Source organism: Gopherus flavomarginatus, chromosome 6 (genome assembly GCF_025201925.1).
Source record: "Gopherus flavomarginatus isolate rGopFla2 chromosome 6, rGopFla2.mat.asm, whole genome shotgun sequence".
Lineage (NCBI taxonomy): Eukaryota > Metazoa > Chordata > Testudines > Testudinidae > Gopherus > Gopherus flavomarginatus.
The window spans coordinates 98926532-98941455 of NC_066622.1; the positions used below are offsets into that span (position 1 = coordinate 98926532).

General features: G+C 48.5%; 1 protein-coding gene and 1 long non-coding RNA gene across 8 annotated transcripts in view; one reads left to right on the forward strand and one right to left on the reverse strand.

The window, feature by feature from the left end:
* LRRC20 (leucine rich repeat containing 20) overlaps nt 1-14924 on the forward strand; it is a 194823-nt gene that overhangs the window by 129652 nt on the left and 50247 nt on the right. The window lies entirely within an intron of this gene.
* Nucleotides 8385-14889, reverse strand: LOC127054092 (uncharacterized). Its single transcript, XR_007775167.1, has 2 exons — nt 14817-14889; nt 8385-8632 (listed from the first exon to the last, which is right to left on the reverse strand). It is a non-coding gene; the product is annotated as an uncharacterized LOC127054092 (long non-coding RNA).

A 14924-nucleotide genomic window follows, 5' to 3' on the forward strand; every position in this document is an offset into this window, starting at 1 on the left:
CTTCCTGCCCATGACGCTCTCTGTCATTCACCGATTGTACCACCAGGGAACACGGTGTCGGGTGTATATGGAGGTACTCATAGCCTTTAGAGGGGGCCATGTACTTCCTCTCGACGCCCCTCGCTGTAGGGGGGATGGAGGCCGGTGACTGCCAGATGGTATTGGCGTTGGCCTGGATGGTCCTTATGAAGGGTAGGGCGACCCTGGTGGGAGCATCCGATGAGAGGATGGTAACAATCGGATCCTCTATTTCCGAGACCTCCTCGGCTTGTAGGCTCAGATTCTGAGCTACTCGCCTGAGGAGGTCTTGGTGCGCCCTGAGATCCAGCGGGGGGGGGGCTACTGGAGGAGGTACCAGCCACTGCTTCATCAGGGGAGGAGGATGAGGAGACCCCTGGCAAGAGAGTGTCTAATGGGGGGTCTCCCTCGGCCCTCGCCTCTGTCTCAGGAGCCAGAGTGGAGTCTTGCTGCTTGGACCCTTCCTCCCCATCCGGGGAGGGAGGGGGGCGAGACAATGAGGCTTCCGGCACCCTGTGCTCCGCCGTCGCAGGCCTAGCAGGAAGCTGTTGGGGCCCCTGGGCTTGATGGTATGCCCAGGGTGTCCAAAACCCCCACTGCTGCGGGCCTTGGTCGTGTTGCGGCGGGTCGTGAAAGAGCGCCGCCTGCCGGTCGGTGCCCAGCGCATACCCACTGTCCGTTTGCGAGGAGACCGACGGCTGTCTAGAAGGCCACGGCGGGGCTGACCCTGGCTGGTAAGGGTCTGCGCGGGTCGGCACCGAAGATCTTCTCGGTGCCGGGGATTGGTGCCGGGAGTCATAACGGTGCCGGGATCGGGACCGGGACCGGGTTCTGTCTCGGTGCCGGGATCTGGACCGGTACCGGCCGCCGCTTCGGTGCCGGGATCGGGACCGGGACCTGCCACCAGCTCGGTGCCGGGAGGTCGACTGGGACCGGGACCTGCCACCAGCTCGGTGCCGGGAGGTCGACCGGTGCGGCGAGTGACGGCGAGACTGGCTCCTCGAGTCACGGTGCCGGTATCGGCGGCTGGAGTCCGACCGCGACCGCCTTGAGGTCGACCGGTGCCGCGAGTGCGACCGGTACCGCCGAGGAGAGCGGTGCCGGGACTGCGAGCGGCGATGAGATCTCGACCTGCCGTGACGTCGGGACCTGGACCGCGAGCGCGAGTCCCGAGATGGTGCCGACATCATGGGCTTGCCTCTAGACGCGACCCGCACCGGAGGTACCGGGGGTGGCAGCTGAGTAGGCTCAGTCAAGGCAATGAGGTCCCGTGCCGAGGCGAAGGTCTCCGGCGTGGATGGGACCAATATCTCAACCCCAGATCTCATGGGGGAGCTTGGCGGCACCGGACTCGACGGACCCGCCGGGCCCGGAGTCAACGGTGCCGGCGGCGCCGCGGCCGATGTTGAGGCCGGGCGCTCCAGTCGGGTCTGCCTTGCCGGAGTAGCAGACTTCGACGGTCTTGGTTCTGCCCCCGTTGCCGGAGAAGGTCGGTGCCGGGGAGTCTTTTCGGTGCCGGTGCGATCCGGTGCCGGCGCCGAGATCACGGCCTGCGAAGCCGCCGGGTCAAGTGCCGCCTCCATAAGGAGAGTCCGGAGTCTTTGATCTCTCTCCTTTTTTGTCCTTGGCTTAAAAGCCTTGCAGATGCGGCACTTGTCCGATCTGTGCGATTCCCCCAGGCACTTCAGGCACGTGTCGTGGGGGTCGCTGGTAGGCATAGGCTTCTTGCAGGCCGCACACTGCTTGAAGCCCGGCGAACCAGGCATGAGCCCGGTGCCGGGTGCCGGGAAGGGCTAAAGCCCCCGGCGAACAACTATTTACAACCTATTTACACTTAATTACTACTATCTATACTTAACAATCTAACTAACAACTATAACAATACGAGAGATAACGAGAGATAACAAGGAGAGCTAGGGACGTGGAGGACAGCTATGCCGCGCTCCACAGTTCCAACGACCGACACGGCGGTAAGAAGGAACTGAGGAGCGGGTGGGCCGGCAGGGATATATATTGAGCGCCATGGCGGCGCCACTCCAGGGGGCGACCTGCCGGCCCACTGGAGTTGCTAGGGTAAAAACTTTCCGACGAACGTGCACGCGCGGCGGGCACACCTAACTGGAATGGATGTGAGCAATCACTCGAAGAAGAACTTGGACTGTACGGACCCTGATAAACAACTCAAACAGCGACTGACCAGAATGATGTATAGCCATTATTGCTCGTGAATTGAGTTGGTTTAACATCGATATTGCTGCTTTGTCCGAAACTAAAAGAGCTGATGAAGGTCATGTAAGTTGAGGAGAAAGGAGGATGCACCTACTTCTGGAAGGGAAAATCTATAGATGAACCCTGATTGCGTGGAGTGGGCTTTGCTATAAAGAACAAGCTCGTAAGGTATCTCTGTAAGGTACCAGTTGGCATCAATGAGCGGTTTAGGACACTCCGACTGAGGCTCACCAAAAATCAACAGGCAACTATTGTGAGTGCCTGTGCACCGACACTAAATGCCTATGAGAATGTAAAGGAATATTTTTATTCTCAGTTGAAACCATTTTATCAGAGACCCCTACAGCAGACAAGATCATCCTTCAGGGGGATTTCAATGCATATGTTGGATGAGACTCGGACCTGTGGAAAGGAACAATCGGGAAAGAAGGAGTTGGCAAAAGTAATTCAAATGGAATTCTGCTCCTGACCAAGTGTGCTGAACATGAACTTATTATTATGAACACCCTTTTCCAACAAAAGGAAAAGTTCAAAACATCTTGGAGACACCCATGGTCAAAGCGCTGGCATCTCCTCGACTACATTATAGTTCGTACCCGAGATCGTATTTCTCACAAGAGCAGTGACAAGTGCTGATGACTTTTGGACTGATCATTGCCTTATTCGATCCACAATGAAAATGAAGATCGCTCCCAAATGGAGGCTGCAAAAGAAGCAGGTCAGACGCAAAAAGAAGGTTCAAGACTTGAAAGACCCTGTTAAGCGTGACCACTTCCAAGCCGTCTTAGAAGAAAAGCACCCATCAGAGTTTCTAGAAGAAATCGAGGAACATTGGAGCCAGTCGAAAGCAGTAATCATCAATGCCTGTGAGGAAACCATAGGCTACCACACCAGACAACATCAGGACTGGTTTGATGAGAATGATGCTGAAATTGAGCAACTCATCAATGAGAAGAGAATGGCATTTTGTGCTTGGCAGAATGACATAAATTGTAATACAAAGAGGGAAGCTCAAGCCAAGGCAAGGACGGAAGTACAGCATAAAACCAGAGAACTTAAGAACGAATGGTGGACTGAGAAAGTGCAAGAACTCCAACATCTCGCGGACATCCACAATACATGTGGTTTCTTTAGTACCACCAAGGCTGTTTATGGGCCAATTTGTCATGGTATGAATCCTCTTTGCTCTAAGGATGGAACCACACTTCTGAAGGACAACAAAGCCATCAATTCTCACTGTAAGGAACATTTTGAAGATCTCCTTAACCGTAATTCTATGGTTATAGATGAAGTCCTTGAGCAAATCCCTCAACAACCATTTAGAGACAAGCTCAGAGACCCTCCCAATTTGTATGAGGTGCACAATGCAACCATGCAGATGAAGAACAGCAAGGCAACAGGTCTAGATGGGATCCCTGCTGAAATCTTGAAAAATGGTGGACCAGAGCTAATTCGGCAGCTTTACCTGCTTATCCTTAAAATCTGGATAAAGGAGGAGATACTCAGTGAAGTGAGGGATGCCTTGATTGTCACCCTCTTCAAGAAAGGGGATAAAGTGGATTGTGGAAATTATTGGGGTATCTCCCTCCTAGCCACTGCAGGCAAAGTTCTGGCATGGATCCTTGCAACCCGCCTTCTGTCCCTGTCAGAAGAAATTTTACCAGAGTCACAGAGTGGTTTCCATGGAACTGCAGATATGATCTTCACAGCACGGCAGCTTCAGGAAAAGTGCCAAGAGCAAAACCGTCCACTGTACATGGCTTTTATTGATCTAACTAAAGCCTTTAACTCAGTGAATCACCGTGCCCTCTAGACTGTACTTTTTAAGATTGGATGTCCTGATAAATACATCAATGTCCTAAAATTGCTTCATGATAACATGAAAGCAACTGTTCTGAGCAGCACTGGCTCCCAGAGTGAACCTTTCAAAGTACAAACAGGAGTCAGACAGGGCTGTATCATCACTCCAACCATGTTTGTGTTTTTTATTGCTGTCATTCTTTACCAAATTGCTGGGAAATTTACAGCTGACATTGAAATCACGTACAGAATGGATTGAAAGCTTTTCAGGCTTAGCAGGCTGAAAGCCAAGAGTAAGATTTCCACAACATCTATTGTGGAACTTCAGTATGCTGATGACAATGCAATCTTTGCTCATTCTGAGAAAGATCTTCAAACTATCTTGAATGTGTTTGCCGATGCTTTTTCCTTTGCCGATGCTTACGCATGTCTTAGTCTCACTCTTAATATCAAGAAAACTAAAGTGCTCTATCAGCCCTCTCCAAATGAGGTATTACATCCACCATCTATCAAAATCAATGGAGTGGCACTGGAGAATGTCAATCATTTCCTCTACCTTGGAAATCATCTTTCATCCAAGGCAGATATTGATGTAGAAATTTAACATTGCCTGGGCTGTGCCAGAGTAACTTTTTCTCATTTACGGCACGAGGTCTTTGAAGATCATGAAATTTAAACAGATACCAAGCTTCTTGTTTATCAAGCTGTTATTCTCCCAACACTGTTGTGTGAGTCAGAAACTTGACAACCTGTAGACACCACTTGAAAGTCCTTGAGAGGCACCATCAACACTGCCTTCATAAGATTCTGAAGATCAAATGGGATGACAGGCACACCAATATTAGTGTTTTGGAAGAGGCAAAGACCACCAGTATGGAGGCAATGATCATCCGTCAGCAATTCCACTGGACTGGTCATGTTGTCCAGATGCCAGACCATCACCTCCCAAAACAGGTCCTGTTCTCTTAGTTGAAAGAACAGTACATAACATAACAGTACATAACATGGTGGACAACGGAAGTGTTATAAGGACTTGCTGAAGGACAACCCAAAGAAATGTAATATTGACATTAATACCTGGGAGACGCTTGCCCAGGATCGCTTAAAATGGAATGAAGTCCTACGTGATGGTCCCCTGCATTTTGAACTTGCTCGCCAACAAGCCGAAGAGGACAAGAGGCACAGGAGGAAGGAGGGACTGTTTTCCAGTCATGGTCAACAGCCTCCTGCTGAGCCTGAAAATATCTGCCCTTATTGTAATAGAACTTGTGGTTCAAGGATTGGCCTTATTAGCCACCTGAGGACCCATAGCTCCCAAGGAAGATGATCATACTCAGTAACAAGTGATCGCCCATCATCAAAGGCATCAGCTTGTCCTTTGTCTTTGAGAAACAGATTTACTTCCTTCTCAGACTTGTCTTGTAATCACATTGACATCATAATTTCAGTTTATATTCATACCTCTTAATACACTTTGTACATAAATTACACAAGGATATTGTTGATTTGTATGTTACTACTTTTTAAATGATACCATACAAGGCATAATTTGCACAGATATTATTACAGAAGTGTGTAGGGTCTGAGCACAGGGGTGCTTTTGGTCACAGAGGCAGGGACCCACAGAGGTAGAGCAGACACACAAGACTTCTGTAAAGATCAACCTGACCTCCAGTGGATCACCAGGGATTTTCTGAGGCCAAGATCTGAATCTGTGCCTCCCTGCTCTCTCCTCTGACAGGAGGCTTTCAGAGGAAGGAGTGTGTGAAGATAAAAAAATCCTCTTTTTATGCATATATCCTAGTGGTAAAGAACTGGGGAAGGAAAATAAAAACGTGTATGGAATGTATAGGCTTAAATAGTTTATAAACTATTTTTCAAAGTTCTCTATGGCTCATCTGCAGTATTCAATAGTTAATTTAAAAAAGAGTTTAGGTGCTAGAGAAAAACTAATAGAAAGTTCAGTAAACACTTACTGCAGCTGTGCACACTCTCACCAGGATCATGGCAGACAGGAACAAATCGAGCCCTGAAGGAGATTTAAAATGTCATAAAGAGAGAGTGAAAACAGATTTTTTTTAAATCTGTATGTGGTTTGGTTGATGAATACAAATTAAGCCCTAACACTGAAGTGCCAGACCAGAGGTGGGAAGAGAATGCTGTTAAACCAAAGTCCCTTCTGCCTGTCTCCAGTGGTCCCTGTCCAGGCTGGCTGGTTGGTTTGTTAGTTCTCATGCAGTAGCTTGGACAGAGTAGAGACTACTGAACACCTTAGGCATTTCCATGGTGTTCTGTCCTCAGAGTGTTATGAAGTAGGATGGCTGGAAGGATAGGCATCTCTTCATGTCATCCAGCCATCATGTTTCAGATCTTCTAGGATGTCTTTTCCATTCTGCTTTCAATGGGCGAAGATGATTCCTGCAGGAGACTGGTAGGCATTTGGAGCAGATGACCATACTACATCAGAGTGCTCTGGGTGACCGCTTGAGAGCAGGACTGAGTTAGTTAGAAAATGTGTCTCTTTGTTCAATTTGAATTCATATCATTTGATGTTTTTGATCATTCAGACATGCTGCATCTGAAGGGTGCAAAGCTCCTTTTCAATCTTGACAGCGATGGGGCCATTTTTCCATGCTGTATGTCAGAATATAGCCCACTGAAACACTACATGTCCTCAGCTTTGTCTCTGTTAAAATTCATGTGGGACTCTTTTGGAAAGAGGAGGGGAGAATCCTGCTATCTGGGCCAACATTCCCTCTTCACTATAATGGGCTCACTGGCCAGACTATATTTCCCATTATAAAGTGTGATTGCCATGATGCACCATGTCAATTCAACTAGAGGGGAGACACAGTGCATCACGGGAGACATAGTACAGTCAGGTAGCCTTGCCCATTGGGGAGAATTGGGTCAGCCAAACTACAGCTCCCTTGAGGCACTATGGCATACCAAGCAAACGCAGATTAATGTCAAACTGACCTGAAATTAAACATTTTGTTTCAATTTGATGAACCAAGATGTTTAGTTTGACTCAGCCCATCCAAGAATTAAATATTTTATTTTAATTTTCCTTATAGAAAATCTAGAAATGTCTGTAAAACAGAAACTTTCCCATAGAAAATTTCAGTGTTGCAGAAACTGTATTTTCCATTTATAAAAAAAAACTTTAATGGAAATTCTCAACAAGCTCTAATGCTGGGAGAGAAAGGAGGCCTGGCCAAGTTGTTCCCACACCTTGACTATTGTGTGGCTGCTGTGATGCCCATAAAAGCCATGATAGCCAGAGTTCAAATTAGGGCAGCTCTTAGGACTACCTTAACCAGCACTATGAAGCTGAACTGGTCCCAAAGCCCCCCATTCCCTGGCTCTGCATGAGCACAGGGATGTAATGTAACAGAGCCTAAGACCAGAGGTGAAAGTAAGCCAGTACGGTCCGGTATGGTGTACCAGCAAGAGGCAGTACGCCATGCTGGACAGCACTGGCTTCTGCGGCCAGGATTAAAAGGGCTCTGAGTTCCCCGCAGTGGCAGGGAGCTCTGAGCCCTTTAAATCCCCCCCACAGCTCCGGCAGTCGGGCTAGGGCTGGAATTTAAAGGGCTCAGAGCTCCCTGCCACTGCGGAGAGCCCAGAGCCCTTTAAATCCCCCCTGCAGCTCTGGAGGCCGGGCTGGGGCCGGGATTTAAAGGGCTTGGAGCTCCCCGCCGCTGCAGAGAGCCCAGAGCCCTTTAAATCCCACCCGCAGCTCCAGCAGCTGGGCTGAGGCCGGGATTTAAAGGGCTCGGAGCTCCCTGCCACTGCAGAGAGCCCAGAGCCCTTTAAATCTCGCCCGCAGCTTCAGTGGCCAGGCTGGGGCTGGGATTTAAAGGGCTCGGAGCCCTTTAAATCCCAGCAGGAGCTGTGATGAGGATTTAAAGGGCCCGGAGCTCCGTGGCGGCTGGAGCCCTGGGCCCTTTAATTTGCCCGTGAGCCCTGGTGCCCCAGGTCCTTTAAATCTCAAGAGGGCTGGCCTCTTCTGGTTGAGGCCCCACCTTTTCCAGATGAGGCCCCGCCCCCTCAGGACTCCGGCACTACTGGTAAATCCTTTAAGTTACTTTCACCCCTGCCTAAGACCCCCTCCAGGTGCTCCTGGAGAGATACACAGACACAAGCTCTGTGAATCCAAACAGAGTGACTCCCCCTCTCCGTTCCCAGTCCTGGAAACAAAAAACACCCAGAGGAAATGCAAAATCAGGCTAGCAAATTCAACACACACAGATCTCCCCCTGATTTCTTCCTCCCACCAATTCCCTGGTGAGTACAGACTCAATTTCCCTGAAGTAAAGAAAAACTCCAACAGGTCTTAAAAGAAAGCTTTATATAAAAAAGAAAGAAAAAATACATACAAATGGTCTCTCTGTATTAAGGTGACGAAATACAGGGTCAATTGCTTAAAAGAATATTGAATAAACAGCCTTATTCAAAAAGAATACAAATCAAAGCACTCCAGCACTTATATTCATGCAAATACCAAAGAAAAGAAACCATATAACTTACTATCTGATCTCTTTGTCCTTACACTTAGAAACAGAAGATTAGAAAACAGAAACTACTTCTCCAAAGCTCAGAGAAAGCAGGCAGCCAGAAAACAAAGACCTCAGACACAAAATTCCCTCCACCCAAGTTGAAAAAATCCGGTTTCCTGATTGGTCCTCTGGTCAGGTGCTTCAGGTGAAAGAGACATTAACCCTTAGCTATCTGTTTATGACACGCCCCCCAAATTGCAGACAGCGGGGAAGCTCACTGGCGGCGATTTCCTTCTAGAACTTTAAAATAAACAGATTAATACAACACATGCACCTTTACATATACTACTAAGTATATAACTAACAGACTTCTACATTTTAAGAACACTTTTTAACTACTGGATTCTGGGAAACTCTCACGGGAGAGTGCATCAGCAACTTTGTTAGAAGCTCCTGTGATGTGTTGAATTTCAAAATCAAAATCTTGGAGAGCTAAACTCCAACGAAGAAGTTTCTTGTTGTTCCCCTTGGCAGTATGAAGCCACTTTAGTGCAGCATGGTCAGTTTGTAGTTGGAACCGCCGTCCCCAAACATATGGGCGTAGCTTTTCCAGGGCGTACACAATGGCATAGCATTCCTTTTCACTGACTGACCAGTGACTTTCCCTCTCAGACAGTTTCTTGCTGAGAAACACGACAGGATGGAAGTTGTGATCTGTTGCTTCCTGCATGAGCACTGCTCCTATACCACGCTCAGATGCATCCGTGGTTAGTAGGAATGGTTTGTCAAAATCCGGGGCCCTGAGCACAGGGTCAGACATGAGCATCGCCTTAAGCTGGGTAAAGGCCTTTTGACACTCATTAGTTCACTTAACTGCATTTGGCTGGGTCTTTTTGGTCAGGTCGGTCAGTGGGGCAGCGATTTGGCTGTAGTGTGGTACAAATCGCCTGTAGTATCCGGCCAAGCCTAAGAAGGATTGGACCTGTTTCTTTGACCTTGGGACAGGCCACTTTTGGATAGCATCCACCTTGGCCTGTAGGGGGTTTATGGTTCCTCGACCCACCTGGTGCCCCAGGTAAGTCACTCTGTTTTGGCCTATTTGACACTTTTTGGCCTTAACAGTTAGTCCTGCCTGCCTGATGCGCTGAAAGACCTTTTCCAGGTGTAGTAGGTGTTCGGGCCAGGAGTCTGAAAAAATGGCCACATCATCGAGGTAGGCAACTGCAAATTCTCCCAGTCCAGCTAGTAGACCATCTACCAGCCTCTGGAAGGTGGCGGGTGCATTTCGAAGGCCGAAAGGAAGGACATTGAATTCATACACCCCCGCATGGATGCCGAATGCTGACCTCTCCTTGGCAGGTTCATCTAGCGGTACTTGCCAGTACCCCTTGGTTAAGTCTATTGTAGAGATGAACTGGGCACGTCCCAACTTCTCCAATAGCTCATCGGTGCGTGGCATTGGATAGTTGTTCGGACGAGTTACCGCATTTAGCTTACGGTAGTCCACGCAAAAGCGTATTTCCCCATCTGGTTTGGGTACCAGAACCACTGGAGATGCCCATGCACTGGTAGATGAGCGGATTATACCCATCTGTAGCATGTTCTGGATCTCCCGTTCTATAGCAGCTTGGGCATGAGGAGACACCCGGTAGGGTGGGGTTCTGATTGGGTGAGCATTACCTGTATCAATGGAGTGGTATGCCCGTTCAGTCCGTCCTGGGGTGGCTGAGAACAATGGGGCGAAGCTAGTGCACAGCTCCTTGATTTGTCGCCGCTGCAGACGTTCCAGGGTGGTTGAGAGGTTCACCTCTTCCACGCCACCGTCTTTTTTCCCGTCGTAGTAGACACCGTCAGGCCACTCAGCATCATCTCCCTGGACTGTAAACTGACAAACCTGTAAGTCTCTGGAATAGAAAGGCTTGAGAGAATTAACATGGTACACTTTAGGCTTTAGTGAGGAATTGGGAAATGCTATGAGGTAGTTTACAGTTCCCAGGCGCTCTTGGACCGTGAATGGCCCTTCCCATGATGCTTTCATCTTATGGGCCTGTTGCGCCTTCAAGACCATAACCTGGTCTCCTACCTTGAAGGAACGTTCTCTGGCATGTCTGTCATACCAGGCCTTTTGCTCTTCCTGAGCATCCTTTAGGTTCTCTCTAGCAAGGGCTAAAGAGTGTTGGAGGGTGCTTTGTAGGTTGCTTACAAAGTCCAGAATGTTAGTTCCTGGAGAAGGCGTAAACCCCTCCCATTGCTGCTTCACCAACTGTAATGGCCCCTTAACCTCGTGACCATACACAAGTTCAAACGGTGAAAACCCTAAACTGGGATGTGGTACAGCCCTGTAGGCAAACAGCAACTGCTGCAACACTAGGTCCCAATTATTGGAGAATTCGTTGATGAATTTTCGTATCATGGCCCCCAAAGTTCCATTGAACCTTTCCACCAGGCCATTGGTTTGATGGTGGTACGGGGTGGCAACCAAGTGATTCACCCCATGAGTTTCCCACAGTTTTTCCATGGTCCCTGCCAGGAAATTAGACCCTGAATCTGTAAGGATGTCGGAGGGCCAACCTACCCTGGCAAAGATGTCTGTTAGGGCCAGGCACACAGTGTTAGCCCTGGTGTTGCCTAGAGCTACTGCTTCCAGCCATCGGGTAGCAAAGTCCACTAAAGTCAGTACGTACTGCTTTCCTCTGGGCGTCTTTTTTGGGAAAGGGCCCAGAATATCCACAGCTACTCGCTGAAATGGGACCTCAATTATGGGGAGTGGCTGGAGAGGGGCCTTGACCTTGTCTTGATGCTTTCCCACTCTTTGGCATACCTCACAAGACCGGACATACTTGGCAACGTCCTTGCCCATCCCCCCCCAGTGGAAGGACTTCCCCAACCGGTCCTTGGTTCTGTTTACCCCAGCATGGCCACTGGGATGATCATGGGCTAAGCTTAAGAGCTTCCCCCGGTACTTAGTTGGAACCACCAACTGTTTTTGCGGCTGCCATTCTTCCCGGTGTCCACCAGAAAGAATTTCCTTGTATAAAAGTCCTTGGTTTATAACAAACCGGGATTGATTAGAAGAGCTGAGAGGCGGTGGGGTGCTCCGTGCCGCCGCCCAAGCTTTCTGAAGGCTGTCATCTGCTTCCTGCTCAGTCTGGAACTGTTCCCTTGAGGCTGGGGTCACCAGTTCTTCCTCAGACTGTGGACTTGGGCTTGGTCCCTCTGGAAGCAATGTAGGTGATGGGGTTGTTTCCGTTGCTGGTGAACCGCTCTCCGCTGGTGCACCTGAGGGTATTTCAGGCTCTGGCTGAGCCTTTTGGGTATGGCTGTCTGTTGCTTCTGCCAGTTGTGGCTCGCTGGTGCCCACTGGCGTTGAGTTTGAAGATGGGGTTGCAATCGCTGGTGCTGGTTGCTGTTCCAGTTCCGGGCCTGGGACTGGAGGTGCTGTGGCTGTTTCAGTGGTTGGCATGGAATCTGGATCCACTACCTCTGTCTGGGTCTCTGGTAATACAGACGGGGCCTCTGTGGACGGCTCAGGAACAGGAATGGGTCTGGAAGCTTGCCTGGTTTGGCTACGGGTAACCATTCCCACTCTCTTGGCCCGCCTCACCTGGTTGGCCAAGTCTTCCCCCAGTAGCATGGGGATAGGATAATTGTCATAGACTGCAAAAGTCCATATTCCTGACCAGCCTTTGTACTGGACAGGCAGTTGAGCTGTAGGCAAGTCTACAGCTTGTGACATGAAGGGGTAAATTGTAACTTTGGCCTTTGGGTTGATGAATTTGGGGTCTACGAAGGATTGGTGGATAGCTGACACTTGTGCCCCCGTGTCTCTCCACGCAGTAACCTTCTTTCCGCCCACTCTCAAATTTTCCCTTCGCTCCAAGGGTATTTGGGAGGCATCCGGGCCTGGGGATCTTTGGTGTGATGGTGGTGTAATGAATTGCACTCGCATGGTGTTCTTGGGACAGTTGGCCTTGATATGTCCCAGTTCATTACACTTAAAGCATCTTCCATCTGATGGGTCAGTGGGCCGAGGTGAGTTACTGGAGACTGGTGAGGTGGAAGAGTAGGGCGTCTGTGGCTTTACTTGGGTGGTATGTGGGGTCTTTGGCTGTCCTCGGCTGTAGGGTTTATGGTCGATGTGCCCCTTGGGGTATTCGTTCCCCTTGACAGTAGCTTTCTTGCTTTCTGCCACTTCCATCCATTTGGCTCCAATCTCCCCCGCCTCAGCGAGATCTTTGGGTTTTCCATCTTGTATGTACCGTGTGATATCTTTAGGAACACCATTCAAGAACTGCTCCATTTGTATGAGGAGGTGCAGTTCTTCCAAGGTTTTAACATTGTGTCCTGATATCCAGGCCTCATAATTTTTTGCAGCGTAGTAGGTGTGTTTGGGAAATGACACATCCGGTTTCCACTTTTGGGTTCTGAAGCGCCGACGGGCATGATCTGGGGTTATCCCCATTCTGTATCTGGCCTTGGTTTGAAAAAGTTTATAGTCATTCATTTGCTGCTTAGGCATTTCAGCTGCCACCTCTGCTAAAGGTCCACTGAGCTGTGACCTCAATTCTACCATGTACTGGTCTTCGGGGATGCTGTACCCAAGACAGGCTCTTTCAAAATTTTCCAAGAAGGCCTCGGTGTCATCACCTGCCTTGTAGGTGGGAAATTTCCTGCGCTGTGGAGCAATAATTGGCGCCGAGTTGTTAGGGTTGGCTGGCACATGCAGCCCAGCTTTTGCCAAGTCCAGTTCATGTTTTCTCTGCTTTTCCTTCTCTTCATTCTCTTTTTGTTGTTTTTCCATTTCTTTTTGTTGTTTTTTCCATTTCTTTTTGGTGTTTTTCCATGTCTCGGCGGTGGGCCGCCTCTTCTTCTTCTTGCTTCCTTCTGTGGGCCAACTTTTCTTCTGCTTGTTTCCTTCGGTAGGCCACCTCTTCTTCTTCTAGTTTTCTTTTGTGTGCTGCCTCTTTGGCTGCCTGTTCTCTTTGGTAGGCTGCCTGTTCTCTTTGGTAGGCTGCCTGTTCTCTTTGGTAGGCTGCCTCTCTGATCTGTTCTTCTCTTTCTTTCATCTCCATCTCTTTTTGTTTTATTTCCAGTTGTCGCCTGTGTTCAGCTTCTCTGAATTGTTCTTCGGCCTCAATTTTTGCCTTAGAAGTCATGGTTCCTGTTTTCTTGGGTTGGGGTGCCCTCCGGTGTTTATCTTCTGCACTGCAGGCTCTGTTGTCTCCTGAAGTCTGCCTAGCAACAGTGCTTTTTTCCTTTTCTTCCTCTAGCGTAAACTAGAAAAACCACTTTATTTGCATATATATAGTGCTGGTAATGACTCTCAATGGGAGTGCTATTGTGTGACAAAAGACTCTTAATAGCACCTTAATGGTTTCTTGCTTAATATGCAAGCCACAAACTGCCAGAGAGAGCAGAAAAAAAATTCTCTCTGGTTCCCTTTTTAAAACCAAACTGTTTCTCTCTGCTAAAAAGCCCTTAGCAGAGAAGAGAAAAATATAATATTCCTACTGGCTTCTGGATTCTGTCTATATCCCAACCGCTGCTACTCATATCATAACCTTAGTCCCAGATTTGGACCTTAGCGTCCAAAATATGGGGGTTAGCATGAAAACCTCCAAGCTTAGCTACCAGCTTGGACCTGGTACTTGCTGCCACCACCCAAAAAATTAGAGTGTTTTGGGGCACTCTGGTCCCCCTGAAAAAGCCTTCCCTGGGGACCCCAAGACCCAAATCCCTTGAGTCTCACAACAAAGGGAAATAATCCTTTTTCCCTTCCCCCCTCCAGGTGCTCCTGGAGAGATACACAGACACAAGCTCTGTGAATCCAAACAGAGTGACTCCCCCTCTCCGTTCCCAGTCCTGGAAACAAAAAACACTTTCCTCTTCACCCAGAGGAAATGCAAAATCAGGCTAGCAAATTCAACACACACAGATCTCCCCCTGATTTCTTCCTCCCACCAATTCCCTGGTGAGTACAGACTCAATTTCCCTGAAGTAAAGAAAAACTCCAACAGGTCTTAAAAGAAAGCTTTATATAAAAAAGAAAGAAAAAATACATACAAATGGTCTCTCTGTATTAAGGTGACGAAATACAGGGTCAATTGCTTAAAAGAATATTGAATAAACAGCCTTATTCAAAAAGAATACAAATCAAAGCACTCCAGCACTTATATTCATGCAAATACCAAAGAAAAGAAACCATATAACTTACTATCTGATCTCTTTGTCCTTACACTTAGAAACAGAAGATTAGAAAACAGAAACTACTTCTCCAAAGCTCAGAGAAAGCAGGCAGCCAGAAAACAAAGACCTCAGACACAAAATTCCCTCCACCCAAGTTGAAAAAATCCAGTTTCCTGATTGGTCCTCTGG